Below are 13,169 nucleotides of genomic sequence, written 5' to 3'. Positions count from 1 at the left end.
TGCATTTTTGTACCATGTCCCTCGCATCCCAAGCTTAAGCCGCCAAAGTTGGCAGAGCTTGTGCAACCCCGCCAACAGCCCTACCACCCCAAAAGAAAATTGGGCAGGGATTCCCGCCTCCGCTTCCGAAACGGGCTTCCAAACGGGCGATGCCCTGACGGGTCAGCCAGTCACCGTCTAGGCCCGGTACACCCCTGTGAATAATAGAGCGTCCAACCTCAAATCAGGCTACAGGGCCCTTCAGCCCATAGAAGGAGAACCTGTCAACAAACGGGGCGAGGGCAATGCTCGGGCCCCTTGCGAAGCCTTTGCCAAGCTCCAAAGGCTGCACTTTCCCAGCAGACCACAGCTCTGTATGCAAATCAAGCAGCTACGACCCCTCCCTCCCCTGCTTTTCTCCTCCAAACCGGTACGCAACCATTTCTGCAGCCCTCTGCCCCAGGGTCCCGGGCAAGGTCTTGGTCTGATGAGGCTAGGGATGGTGGGCGAGCTCGGCTTTGGCAGGGCGACAGGACTAATATTTTCTCTACAGCTTTGGAAGAAAGAAAGCTTCCTTTTTGGGGCACAGGCCCACTTCTAGCGGCGACAGCTTCCGGTAAGGGACCATGCTGAAAAGATGCTTGGAGTTACCGCCAGGGGAGCCACGCCGCTATTGCCTGTGAGTGAAGCTACATTTGAAAGAAATATTTTTTGAGACGCAGTTGTTTGAATTTCTGTAAAAATGTCATTCAGTAAAAGCCTCTCTTCCCTGACCGGGAATCGAACCCGGGCCGCGGCGAATCCTAACCACTAGACCACCAGGGAGACCGCTGGACAACTCGGGAAGGCCGGGCAGTGGTGTCCGAGTGCACAATGCCTGCAGGTGCCTCAAAGGCCAGTCCATTGGGGGACTGGGAAGAGAGGGGGAGGGCCGAGCAGATAGGTTCTCTCCAGCGGTGAAAAAGGAAGCTGCCTTTTTTGCGTCAAGGGCAGTCTTTCCGCAGCGACAGGAGAATGAATGGGACTCTGCCATAAACACGTTTTGCGTCGCGCTGAGGGCACTTCCTCCATTTTGTGCACGCAAATCTGCATCTGGGAGCAAGATTTCCGGTCGCCAGTTAACTGCATTGCTGTAAATAAAAATGTCAGTTGTTAAAAGAGCTCCTTCCCTGACCGGGAATCGAACCCGGGCCGCGGCGGTGAGAGCGCCGAATCCTAACCACTAGACCACCAGGGACTGTGGGTGCACCCCGTTGCGTGTCGCTCAGATGGTGGCGTCCGAGTCCAAAGGCTGAGGGCCTCTGCTACAATGGGCACCAGTGCCTGCAGGTCTTCGGGGGCCGTTTCTGCTAATAAATAAATAAATAAAGAAATAAAGAAAGAAAGAAAGAAAGAAAACAAAAACACTTGTGATGGTCTGCGAAAAGGGGAGCTTAGAGATTGAAGACAGCATCACTTTGGGAACGTTTGCGCTTTCACTTCCAAGCGCTGATATTCCTGTCTTGCTCTCCTGAAAGGACAGCCTTCCTCGCTATGAGCTTTTGTGGGTCAGTGCTGAAGCTCCCCCTAGAGGCTGCCGCTGAAGATGCACACTCACAACTAACCCTCCTTAGGAGAACTGCTTCGTGGGAGAGCACGTTTATTAAAAGGCGGCAGGCCATGATTGCCTGCGAGACACAGCAGGGTTACCATGCAGAGTTCAAAGGGGGCTTTGCTTGTACAGCAAGTGCCGGAGGGCAAGAAGGGATGACATAGGAGCTGCCCTTTTTTCGGGCTCGCACACCAAGGCCTGCACCAGCCTTCGAGGCTCAGCCTGCCTCTGGACTGCCCTAGACCACCTTTACTCAAAGCACACACTCTGGTCGGGGACTCGAAGCCAGGCCCGTGGCAGTGAAAGCACCAAATCCTCACCACTAGGCCACCGGGGAAACGACTGCAGCACCCGGGAGGTTTCCGCAACCGTACTTTTAGTCAGCTGGAGGCTATTGTAATGCTGTTAAGTGAGAGACGTTTGCCGCTCGCAAGCCAATTCCATCCAACCTCCTGCAGGGGGCACTCTGGGCTGGTTTTCCACTTGTTCGCCTGCTGCTGAAACAGCAAAGATTCAATTCGAAGCCCTTTGCAGCAGCTCACCAGGATGGCCGAGTGGTTAAGGCGTTGGACTTAAGATCCAATGGACAAGTGTCCGCGTGGGTTCGAGCCCCACTCCTGGTACAGGTTTTTACTCTTCTTACCTAAATGCGGCAGCAGCTTCGCACAAGCCCTTTCCTGCTGTCTGTAGGCAGTGCCCCTACCTCAAAGCCCTGAGGCTTGAGTTCACCTGAAAAGAGCAACAAGGAATCGTTGCCCGTAGACTCTTTTCCTGGAAAACCTTTGCATTTTTGTACCATGTCCCTCGCATCCCAAGCTTAAGCCGCCAAAGTTGGCAGAGCTTGTGCAACCCCGCCAACAGCCCTACCACCCCAAAAGAAAATTGGGCAGGGATTCCCGCCTCCGCTTCCGAAACGGGCTTCCAAACGGGCGATGCCCTGACGGGTCAGCCAGTCACCGTCTAGGCCCGGTACACCCCTGTGAATAATAGAGCGTCCAACCTCAAATCAGGCTACAGGGCCCTTCAGCCCATAGAAGGAGAACCTGTCAACAAACGGGGCGAGGGCAATGCTCGGGCCCCTTGCGAAGCCTTTGCCAAGCTCCAAAGGCTGCACTTTCCCAGCAGACCACAGCTCTGTATGCAAATCAAGCAGCTACGACCCCTCCCTCCCCTGCTTTTCTCCTCCAAACCGGTACGCAACCATTTCTGCAGCCCTCTGCCCCAGGGTCCCGGGCAAGGTCTTGGTCTGATGAGGCTAGGGATGGTGGGCGAGCTCGGCTTTGGCAGGGCGACAGGACTAATATTTTCTCTACAGCTTTGGAAGAAAGAAAGCTTCCTTTTTGGGGCACAGGCCCACTTCTAGCGGCGACAGCTTCCGGTAAGGGACCATGCTGAAAAGATGCTTGGAGTTACCGCCAGGGGAGCCACGCCGCTATTGCCTGTGAGTGAAGCTACATTTGAAAGAAATATTTTTTGAGACGCAGTTGTTTGAATTTCTGTAAAAATGTCATTCAGTAAAAGCCTCTCTTCCCTGACCGGGAATCGAACCCGGGCCGCGGCGGTGAGAGCGCCGAATCCTAACCACTAGACCACCAGGGAGACCGCTGGACAGCTCGGGAAGGCCGGGCAGTGGTGTCCGAGTGCACAATGCCTGCAGGTGCCTCAAAGGCCAGTCCATTGGGGGACTGGGAAGAGAGGGGGAGGGCCGAGCAGATAGGTTCTCTCCAGCGGTGAAAAAGGAAGCTGCCTTTTTTGCGTCAAGGGCAGTCTTTCCGCAGCGACAGGAGAATGAATGGGACTCTGCCATAAACACGTTTTGCGTCGCGCTGAGGGCACTTCCTCCATTTTGTGCACGCAAATCTGCATCTGGGAGCAAGATTTCCGGTCGCCAGTTAACTGCATTGCTGTAAATAAAAATGTCAGTTGTTAAAAGAGCTCCTTCCCTGACCGGGAATCGAACCCGGGCCGCGGCGGTGAGAGCGCCGAATCCTAACCACTAGACCACCAGGGACGGTGGGTGCACCCCGTTGCGTGTCGCTCAGATGGTGGCGTCCGAGTCCAAAGGCTGAGGGCCTCTGCTACAATGGGCACCAGTGCCTGCAGGTCTTCGGGGGCCGTTTCTGCTAATAAATAAATAAAGAAAGAAAGAAAGAAAGAAAGAAAGAAAGAAAGAAAGAAAGAAAGAAAGAAAGAAAGAAAGAAAGAAAGAAAGAAAGAAAACAAAAACACTTGTGATGGTCTGCGAAAAGGGGAGCTTAGAGATTGAAGACAGCATCACTTTGGGAACGTTTGCGCTTTCACTTCCAAGCGCTGATATTCCTGTCTTGCTCTCCTGAAAGGACAGCCTTCCTCGCTATGAGCTTTTGTGGGTCAGTGCTGAAGCTCCCCCTAGAGGCTGCCGCTGAAGATGCACACTCACAACTAACCCTCCTTAGGAGAACTGCTTCGTGGGAGAGCACGTTTATTAAAAGGCGGCAGGCCATGATTGCCTGCGAGACACAGCAGGGTTACCATGCAGAGTTCAAAGGGGGCTTTGCTTGTACAGCAAGTGCCGGAGGGCAAGAAGGGATGACATAGGAGCTGCCCTTTTTTCGGGCTCGCACACCAAGGCCTGCACCAGCCTTCGAGGCTCAGCCTGCCTCTGGACTGCCCTAGACCACCTTTACTCAAAGCACACACTCTGGTCGGGGACTCGAAGCCAGGCCCGTGGCAGTGAAAGCACCAAATCCTCACCACTAGGCCACCGGGGAAACGACTGCAGCACCCGGGAGGTTTCCGCAACCGTACTTGCAGTCAGCTGGAGGCTATTGTAATGCTGTTAAGTGAGAGACGTTTGCCGCTCGCAAGCCAATTCCATCCAACCTCCTGCAGGGGGCACTCTGGGCTGGTTTTCCACTTGTTCGCCTGCTGCTGAAACAGCAAAGATTCAATTCGAAGCCCTTTGCAGCAGCTCACCAGGATGGCCGAGTGGTTAAGGCGTTGGACTTAAGATCCAATGGACAAGTGTCCGCGTGGGTTCGAGCCCCACTCCTGGTACAGGTTTTTACTCTTCTTACCTAAATGCGGCAGCAGCTTCGCACAAGCCCTTTCCTGCTGTCTGTAGGCAGTGCCCCTACCTCAAAGCCCTGAGGCTTGAGTTCACCTGAAAAGAGCAACAAGGAATCGTTGCCCGTAGACTCTTTTCCTGGAAAACCTTTGCATTTTTGTACCATGTCCCTCGCATCCCAAGCTTAAGCCGCCAAAGTTGGCAGAGCTTGTGCAACCCCGCCAACAGCCCTACCACCCCAAAAGAAAATTGGGCAGGGATTCCCGCCTCCGCTTCCTCACGGCTTCCGAAACGGGCTTCCAAACGGGCGATGCCCTGACGGGTCAGCCAGTCACCGTCTAGGCCCGGTACACCCCTGTGAATAATAGAGCGTCCAACCTCAAATCAGGCTACAGGGCCCTTCAGCCCATAGAAGGAGAACCTGTCAACAAACGGGGCGAGGGCAATGCTCGGGCCCCTTGCGAAGCCTTTGCCAAGCTCCAAAGGCTGCACTTTCCCAGCAGACCACAGCTCTGTATGCAAATCAAGCAGCTACGACCCCTCCCTCCCCTGCTTTTCTCCTCCAAACCGGTACGCAACCATTTCTGCAGCCCTCTGCCCCAGGGTCCCGGGCAAGGTCTTGGTCTGATGAGGCTAGGGATGGTGGGCGAGCTCGGCTTTGGCAGGGCGACAGGACTAATATTTTCTCTACAGCTTTGGAAGAAAGAAAGCTTCCTTTTTGGGGCACAGGCCCACTTCTAGCGGCGACAGCTTCCGGTAAGGGACCATGCTGAAAAGATGCTTGGAGTTACCGCCAGGGGAGCCACGCCGCTATTGCCTGTGAGTGAAGCTACATTTGAAAGAAATATTTTTTGAGACGCAGTTGTTTGAATTTCTGTAAAAATGTCATTCAGTAAAAGCCTCTCTTCCCTGACCGGGAATCGAACCCGGGCCGCGGGGGTGAGAGGGCCGAATCCTAACCACTAGACCACCAGGGAGACCGCTGGACAGCTCGGGAAGGCCGGGCAGTGGTGTCCGAGTGCACAACGCCTGCAGGTGCCTCAAAGGCCAGTCCATTGGGGGACTGGGAAGAGAGGGGGAGGGCCGAGCAGATAGGTTCTCTCCAGCGGTGAAAAAGGAAGCTGCCTTTTTTGCGTCAAGGGCAGTCTTTCCGCAGCGACAGGAGAATGAATGGGACTCTGCCATAAACACGTTTTGCGTCGCGCTGAGGGCACTTCCTCCATTTTGTGCACGCAAATCTGCATCTGGGAGCAAGATTTCCGGTCGCCAGTTAACTGCATTGCCGTAAATAAAAATGTCAGTTGTTAAAAGAGCTCCTTCCCTGACCGGGAATGTGAGAGCGCCGAATCCTAACCACTAGACCACCAGGGACGGTGGGTGCACCCAGTTGCGTGTCGCTCAGATGGTGGCGTCCGAGTCCAAAGGCTGAGGGCCTCTGCTACAATGGGCACCAGTGCCTGCAGGTCTTCGGGGGCCGTTTCTGCTAATAAATAAATAAATAAAGAAATAAAGAAAGAAAGAAAGAAAGAAAACAAAAACACTTGTGATGGTCTGCGAAAAGGGGAGCTTAGAGATTGAAGACAGCATCACTTTGGGAATGTTTGCGCTTTCACTTCCAAGCGCTGATATTCCTGTCTTGCTCTCCTGAAAGGACAGCCTTCCTCGCTATGAGCTTTTGTGGGTCAGTGCTGAAGCTCCCCCTAGAGGCTGCCGCTGAAGATGCACACTCACAACTAACCCTCCTTAGGAGAACTGCTTCGTGGGAGAGCACGTTTATTAAAAGGCGGCAGGCCATGATTGCCTGCGAGACACAGCAGGGTTACCATGCAGAGTTCAAAGGGGGCTTTGCTTGTACAGCAAGTGCCGGAGGGCAAGAAGGGATGACATAGGAGCTGCCCTTTTTTCGGGCTCGCACACCAAGGCCTGCACCAGCCTTCGAGGCTCAGCCTGCCTCTGGACTGCCCTAGACCACCTTTACTCAAAGCACACACTCTGGTCGGGGACTCGAAGCCAGGCCCGTGGCAGTGAAAGCACCAAATCCTCACCACTAGGCCACCGGGGAAACGACTGCAGCACCCGGGAGGTTTCCGCAACCGTACTTGCAGTCAGCTGGAGGCTATTGTAATGCTGTTAAGTGAGAGACGTTTGCCGCTCGCAAGCCAATTCCATCCAACCTCCTGCAGGGGGCACTCTGGGCTGGTTTTCCACTTGTTCGCCTGCTGCTGAAACAGCAAAGATTCAATTCGAAGCCCTTTGCAGCAGCTCACCAGGATGGCCGAGTGGTTAAGGCGTTGGACTTAAGATCCAATGGACAAGTGTCCGCGTGGGTTCGAGCCCCACTCCTGGTACAGGTTTTTACTCTTCTTACCTAAATGCGGCAGCAGCTTCGCACAAGCCCTTTCCTGCTGTCTGTAGGCAGTGCCCCTACCTCAAAGCCCTGAGGCTTGAGTTCACCTGAAAAGAGCAACAAGGAATCGTTGCCCGTAGACTCTTTTCCTGGAAAACCTTTGCATTTTTGTACCATGTCCCTCGCATCCCAAGCTTAAGCCGCCAAAGTTGGCAGAGCTTGTGCAACCCCGCCAACAGCCCTACCACCCCAAAAGAAAATTGGGCAGGGATTCCCGCCTCCGCTTCCGAAACGGGCTTCCAAACGGGCGATGCCCTGACGGGTCAGCCAGTCACCGTCTAGGCCCGGTACACCCCTGTGAATAATAGAGCGTCCAACCTCAAATCAGGCTACAGGGCCCTTCAGCCCATAGAAGGAGAACCTGTCAACAAACGGGGCGAGGGCAATGCTCGGGCCCCTTGCGAAGCCTTTGCCAAGCTCCAAAGGCTGCACTTTCCCAGCAGACCACAGCTCTGTATGCAAATCAAGCAGCTACGACCCCTCCCTCCCCTGCTTTTCTCCTCCAAACCGGTACGCAACCATTTCTGCAGCCCTCTGCCCCAGGGTCCCGGGCAAGGTCTTGGTCTGATGAGGCTAGGGATGGTGGGCGAGCTCGGCTTTGGCAGGGCGACAGGACTAATATTTTCTCTACAGCTTTGGAAGAAAGAAAGCTTCCTTTTTGGGGCACAGGCCCACTTCTAGCGGCGACAGCTTCCGGTAAGGGACCATGCTGAAAAGATGCTTGGAGTTACCGCCAGGGGAGCCACGCCGCTATTGCCTGTGAGTGAAGCTACATTTGAAAGAAATATTTTTTGAGACGCAGTTGTTTGAATTTCTGTAAAAATGTCATTCAGTAAAAGCCTCTCTTCCCTGACCGGGAATCGAACCCGGGCCGCGGCGGTGAGAGCGCCGAATCCTAACCACTAGACCACCAGGGAGACCGCTGGACAGCTCGGGAAGGCCGGGCAGTGGTGTCCGAGTGCACAATGCCTGCAGGTGCCTCAAAGGCCAGTCCATTGGGGGACTGGGAAGAGAGGGGGAGGGCCGAGCAGATAGGTTCTCTCCAGCGGTGAAAAAGGAAGCTGCCTTTTTTGCGTCAAGGGCAGTCTTTCCGCAGCGACAGGAGAATGAATGGGACTCTGCCATAAACACGTTTTGCGTCGCGCTGAGGGCACTTCCTCCATTTTGTGCACGCAAATCTGCATCTGGGAGCAAGATTTCCGGTCGCCAGTTAACTGCATTGCTGTAAATAAAAATGTCAGTTGTTAAAAGAGCTCCTTCCCTGACCGGGAATCGAACCCGGGCCGCGGCGGTGAGAGCGCCGAATCCTAACCACTAGACCACCAGGGACGGTGGGTGCACCCCGTTGCGTGTCGCTCAGATGGTGGCGTCCGAGTCCAAAGGCTGAGGGCCTCTGCTACAATGGGCACCAGTGCCTGCAGGTCTTCGGGGGCCGTTTCTGCTAATAAATAAATAAATAAAGAAAGAAAGAAAGAAAGAAAGAAAGAAAACAAAAACACTTGTGATGGTCTGCGAAAAGGGGAGCTTAGAGATTGAAGACAGCATCACTTTGGGAACGTTTGCGCTTTCACTTCCAAGCGCTGATATTCCTGTCTTGCTCTCCTGAAAGGACAGCCTTCCTCGCTATGAGCTTTTGTGGGTCAGTGCTGAAGCTCCCCCTAGAGGCTGCCGCTGAAGATGCACACTCACAACTAACCCTCCTTAGGAGAACTGCTTCGTGGGAGAGCACGTTTATTAAAAGGCGGCAGGCCATGATTGCCTGCGAGACACAGCAGGGTTACCATGCAGAGTTCAAAGGGGGCTTTGCTTGTACAGCAAGTGCCGGAGGGCAAGAAGGGATGACATAGGAGCTGCCCTTTTTTCGGGCTCGCACACCAAGGCCTGCACCAGCCTTCGAGGCTCAGCCTGCCTCTGGACTGCCCTAGACCACCTTTACTCAAAGCACATACTCTGGTCGGGGACTCGAAGCCAGGCCCGTGGCAGTGAAAGCACCAAATCCTCACCACTAGGCCACCGGGGAAACGACTGCAGCACCCGGGAGGTTTCCGCAACCGTACTTGCAGTCAGCTGGAGGCTATTGTAATGCTGTTAAGTGAGAGACGTTTGCCGCTCGCAAGCCAATTCCATCCAACCTCCTGCAGGGGGCACTCTGGGCTGGTTTTCCACTTGTTCGCCTGCTGCTGAAACAGCAAAGATTCAATTCGAAGCCCTTTGCAGCAGCTCACCAGGATGGCCGAGTGGTTAAGGCGTTGGACTTAAGATCCAATGGACAAGTGTCCGCGTGGGTTCGAGCCCCACTCCTGGTACAGGTTTTTACTCTTCTTACCTAAATGCGGCAGCAGCTTCGCACAAGCCCTTTCCTGCTGTCTGTAGGCAGTGCCCCTACCTCAAAGCCCTGAGGCTTGAGTTCACCTGAAAAGAGCAACAAGGAATCGTTGCCCGTAGACTCTTTTCCTGGAAAACCTTTGCATTTTTGTACCATGTCCCTCGCATCCCAAGCTTAAGCCGCCAAAGTTGGCAGAGCTTGTGCAACCCCGCCAACAGCCCTACCACCCCAAAAGAAAATTGGGCAGGGATTCCCGCCTCCGCTTCCGAAACGGGCTTCCAAACGGGCGATGCCCTGACGGGTCAGCCAGTCACCGTCTAGGCCCGGTACACCCCTGTGAATAATAGAGCGTCCAACCTCAAATCAGGCTACAGGGCCCTTCAGCCCATAGAAGGAGAACCTGTCAACAAACGGGGCGAGGGCAATGCTCGGGCCCCTTGCGAAGCCTTTGCCAAGCTCCAAAGGCTGCACTTTCCCAGCAGACCACAGCTCTGTATGCAAATCAAGCAGCTACGACCCCTCCCTCCCCTGCTTTTCTCCTCCAAACCGGTACGCAACCATTTCTGCAGCCCTCTGCCCCAGGGTCCCGGGCAAGGTCTTGGTCTGATGAGGCTAGGGATGGTGGGCGAGCTCGGCTTTGGCAGGGCGACAGGACTAATATTTTCTCTACAGCTTTGGAAGAAAGAAAGCTTCCTTTTTGGGGCACAGGCCCACTTCTAGCGGCGACAGCTTCCGGTAAGGGACCATGCTGAAAAGATGCTTGGAGTTACCGCCAGGGGAGCCACGCCGCTATTGCCTGTGAGTGAAGCTACATTTGAAAGAAATATTTTTTGAGACGCAGTTGTTTGAATTTCTGTAAAAATGTCATTCAGTAAAAGCCTCTCTTCCCTGACCGGGAATCGAACCCGGGCCGCGGCGGTGAGAGCGCCGAATCCTAACCACTAGACCACCAGGGAGACCGCTGGACAACTCGGGAAGGCCGGGCAGTGGTGTCCGAGTGCACAATGCCTGCAGGTGCCTCAAAGGCCAGTCCATTGGGGGACTGGGAAGAGAGGGGGAGGGCCGAGCAGATAGGTTCTCTCCAGCGGTGAAAAAGGAAGCTGCCTTTTTTGCGTCAAGGGCAGTCTTTCCGCAGCGACAGGAGAATGAATGGGACTCTGCCATAAACACGTTTTGCGTCGCGCTGAGGGCACTTCCTCCATTTTGTGCACGCAAATCTGCATCTGGGAGCAAGATTTCCGGTCGCCAGTTAACTGCATTGCTGTAAATAAAAATGTCAGTTGTTAAAAGAGCTCCTTCCCTGACCGGGAATCGAACCCGGGCCGCGGTGGTGAGAGCGCCGAATCCTAACCACTAGACCACCAGGGACGGTGGGTGCACCCCGTTGCGTGTCGCTCAGATGGTGGCGTCCGAGTCCAAAGGCTGAGGGCCTCTGCTACAATGGGCACCAGTGCCTGCAGGTCTTCGGGGGCCGTTTCTGCTAATAAATAAATAAATAAAGAAAGAAAGAAAGAAAGAAAGAAAGAAAGAAAGAAAAAACAAAAACACTTGTGATGGTCTGCGAAAAGGGGAGCTTAGAGATTGAAGACAGCATCACTTTGGGAATGTTTGCGCTTTCACTTCCAAGCGCTGATATTCCTGTCTTGCTCTCCTGAAAGGACAGCCTTCCTCGCTATGAGCTTTTGTGGGTCAGTGCTGAAGCTCCCCCTAGAGGCTGCCGCTGAAGATGCACACTCACAACTAACCCTCCTTAGGAGAACTGCTTCGTGGGAGAGCACGTTTATTAAAAGGCGGCAGGCCATGATTGCCTGCGAGACACAGCAGGGTTACCATGCAGAGTTCAAAGGGGGCTTTGCTTGTACAGCAAGTGCCGGAGGGCAAGAAGGGATGACATAGGAGCTGCCCTTTTTTCGGGCTCGCACACCAAGGCCTGCACCAGCCTTCGAGGCTCAGCCTGCCTCTGGACTGCCCTAGACCACCTTTACTCAAAGCACACACTCTGGTCGGGGACTCGAAGCCAGGCCCGTGGCAGTGAAAGCACCAAATCCTCACCACTAGGCCACCGGGGAAACGACTGCAGCACCCGGGAGGTTTCCGCAACCGTACTTGCAGTCAGCTGGAGGCTATTGTAATGCTGTTAAGTGAGAGACGTTTGCCGCTCGCAAGCCAATTCCATCCAACCTCCTGCAGGGGGCACTCTGGGCTGGTTTTCCACTTGTTCGCCTGCTGCTGAAACAGCAAAGATTCAATTCGAAGCCCTTTGCAGCAGCTCACCAGGATGGCCGAGTGGTTAAGGCGTTGGACTTAAGATCCAATGGACAAGTGTCCGCGTGGGTTCGAGCCCCACTCCTGGTACAGGTTTTTACTCTTCTTACCTAAATGCGGCAGCAGCTTCGCACAAGCCCTTTCCTGCTGTCTGTAGGCAGTGCCCCTACCTCAAAGCCCTGAGGCTTGAGTTCACCTGAAAAGAGCAACAAGGAATCGTTGCCCGTAGACTCTTTTCCTGGAAAACCTTTGCATTTTTGTACCATGTCCCTCGCATCCCAAGCTTAAGCCGCCAAAGTTGGCAGAGCTTGTGCAACCCCGCCAACAGCCCTACCACCCCAAAAGAAAATTGGGCAGGGATTCCCGCCTCCGCTTCCGAAACGGGCTTCCAAACGGGCGATGCCCTGACGGGTCAGCCAGTCACCGTCTAGGCCCGGTACACCCCTGTGAATAATAGAGCGTCCAACCTCAAATCAGGCTACAGGGCCCTTCAGCCCATAGAAGGAGAACCTGTCAACAAACGGGGCGAGGGCAATGCTCGGGCCCCTTGCGAAGCCTTTGCCAAGCTCCAAAGGCTGCACTTTCCCAGCAGACCACAGCTCTGTATGCAAATCAAGCAGCTACGACCCCTCCCTCCCCTGCTTTTCTCCTCCAAACCGGTACGCAACCATTTCTGCAGCCCTCTGCCCCAGGGTCCCGGGCAAGGTCTTGGTCTGATGAGGCTAGGGATGGTGGGCGAGCTCGGCTTTGGCAGGGCGACAGGACTAATATTTTCTCTACAGCTTTGGAAGAAAGAAAGCTTCCTTTTTGGGGCACAGGCCCACTTCTAGCGGCGACAGCTTCCGGTAAGGGACCATGCTGAAAAGATGCTTGGAGTTACCGCCAGGGGAGCCACGCCGCTATTGCCTGTGAGTGAAGCTACATTTGAAAGAAATATTTTTTGAGACGCAGTTGTTTGAATTTCTGTAAAAATGTCATTCAGTAAAAGCCTCTCTTCCCTGACCGGGAATCGAACCCGGGCCGCGGCGGTGAGAGCGCCGAATCCTAACCACTAGACCACCAGGGAGACCGCTGGACAGCTCGGGAAGGCCGGGCAGTGGTGTCCGAGTGCACAATGCCTGCAGGTGCCTCAAAGGCCAGTCCATTGGGGGACTGGGAAGAGAGGGGGAGGGCCGAGCAGATAGGTTCTCTCCAGCGGTGAAAAAGGAAGCTGCCTTTTTTGCGTCAAGGGCAGTCTTTCCGCAGCGACAGGAGAATGAATGGGACTCTGCCATAAACACGTTTTGCGTCGCGCTGAGGGCACTTCCTCCATTTTGTGCACGCAAATCTGCATCTGGGAGCAAGATTTCCGGTCGCCAGTTAACTGCATTGCTGTAAATAAAAATGTCAGTTGTTAAAAGAGCTCCTTCCCTGACCGGGAATCGAACCCGGGCCGCGGCGGTGAGAGCGCCGAATCCTAACCACTAGACCACCAGGGACGGTGGGTGCACCCCGTTGCGTGTCGCTCAGATGGTGGCGTCCGAGTCCAAAGGCTGAGGGCCTCTGCTACAATGGG

The 13,169-nt window shown here is 54.5% G+C and overlaps 15 non-coding genes across 15 annotated transcripts; 5 read left to right on the top strand and 10 right to left on the bottom strand.

Annotated features, from left to right (window-relative positions):
* Positions 1-1,144: 1,144 nt before the first annotated feature.
* Positions 1,145-1,216, bottom strand: TRNAE-CUC (transfer RNA glutamic acid (anticodon CUC)). Its single transcript has one exon. It is a non-coding gene; the product is annotated as a tRNA-Glu (tRNA).
* Positions 1,217-2,110: 894 nt separating this feature from the next.
* Positions 2,111-2,193, top strand: TRNAL-UAA (transfer RNA leucine (anticodon UAA)). Its single transcript has one exon. It is a non-coding gene; the product is annotated as a tRNA-Leu (tRNA).
* Positions 2,194-3,097: 904 nt separating this feature from the next.
* On the bottom strand, positions 3,098-3,169 carry TRNAE-CUC (transfer RNA glutamic acid (anticodon CUC)). Its single transcript has one exon. It is a non-coding gene; the product is annotated as a tRNA-Glu (tRNA).
* Positions 3,170-3,509: 340 nt separating this feature from the next.
* On the bottom strand, positions 3,510-3,581 carry TRNAE-CUC (transfer RNA glutamic acid (anticodon CUC)). Its single transcript has one exon. It is a non-coding gene; the product is annotated as a tRNA-Glu (tRNA).
* A 942-nt stretch (positions 3,582-4,523) lies between these two features.
* TRNAL-UAA (transfer RNA leucine (anticodon UAA)) lies at positions 4,524-4,606 on the top strand. Its single transcript has one exon. It is a non-coding gene; the product is annotated as a tRNA-Leu (tRNA).
* A 915-nt stretch (positions 4,607-5,521) lies between these two features.
* TRNAE-CUC (transfer RNA glutamic acid (anticodon CUC)) lies at positions 5,522-5,593 on the bottom strand. The gene has a single exon. It is a non-coding gene; the product is annotated as a tRNA-Glu (tRNA).
* A 1,288-nt stretch (positions 5,594-6,881) lies between these two features.
* TRNAL-UAA (transfer RNA leucine (anticodon UAA)) lies at positions 6,882-6,964 on the top strand. Its single transcript has one exon. It is a non-coding gene; the product is annotated as a tRNA-Leu (tRNA).
* Positions 6,965-7,868: 904 nt separating this feature from the next.
* Positions 7,869-7,940, bottom strand: TRNAE-CUC (transfer RNA glutamic acid (anticodon CUC)). Its single transcript has one exon. It is a non-coding gene; the product is annotated as a tRNA-Glu (tRNA).
* A 340-nt stretch (positions 7,941-8,280) lies between these two features.
* TRNAE-CUC (transfer RNA glutamic acid (anticodon CUC)) lies at positions 8,281-8,352 on the bottom strand. The gene has a single exon. It is a non-coding gene; the product is annotated as a tRNA-Glu (tRNA).
* Positions 8,353-9,246: 894 nt separating this feature from the next.
* TRNAL-UAA (transfer RNA leucine (anticodon UAA)) lies at positions 9,247-9,329 on the top strand. The gene has a single exon. It is a non-coding gene; the product is annotated as a tRNA-Leu (tRNA).
* A 904-nt stretch (positions 9,330-10,233) lies between these two features.
* Positions 10,234-10,305, bottom strand: TRNAE-CUC (transfer RNA glutamic acid (anticodon CUC)). The gene has a single exon. It is a non-coding gene; the product is annotated as a tRNA-Glu (tRNA).
* A 340-nt stretch (positions 10,306-10,645) lies between these two features.
* On the bottom strand, positions 10,646-10,717 carry TRNAE-CUC (transfer RNA glutamic acid (anticodon CUC)). Its single transcript has one exon. It is a non-coding gene; the product is annotated as a tRNA-Glu (tRNA).
* Positions 10,718-11,621: 904 nt separating this feature from the next.
* TRNAL-UAA (transfer RNA leucine (anticodon UAA)) lies at positions 11,622-11,704 on the top strand. Its single transcript has one exon. It is a non-coding gene; the product is annotated as a tRNA-Leu (tRNA).
* Positions 11,705-12,608: 904 nt separating this feature from the next.
* Positions 12,609-12,680, bottom strand: TRNAE-CUC (transfer RNA glutamic acid (anticodon CUC)). Its single transcript has one exon. It is a non-coding gene; the product is annotated as a tRNA-Glu (tRNA).
* Positions 12,681-13,020: 340 nt separating this feature from the next.
* Positions 13,021-13,092, bottom strand: TRNAE-CUC (transfer RNA glutamic acid (anticodon CUC)). Its single transcript has one exon. It is a non-coding gene; the product is annotated as a tRNA-Glu (tRNA).
* Positions 13,093-13,169: the final 77 nt, after the last annotated feature.

The sequence above is a fragment of the Ambystoma mexicanum genome, chromosome 5p, assembly GCF_040938575.1.
Source record: "Ambystoma mexicanum isolate Mex_15411 chromosome 5p, UKY_AmexF1_1, whole genome shotgun sequence".
Classification (NCBI taxonomy): Eukaryota; Metazoa; Chordata; class Amphibia; order Caudata; family Ambystomatidae; genus Ambystoma; species Ambystoma mexicanum.
The sequence above is the reverse complement of the archived record's forward strand: the minus strand, read 5'-3'. Positions and strand labels throughout refer to the sequence as shown.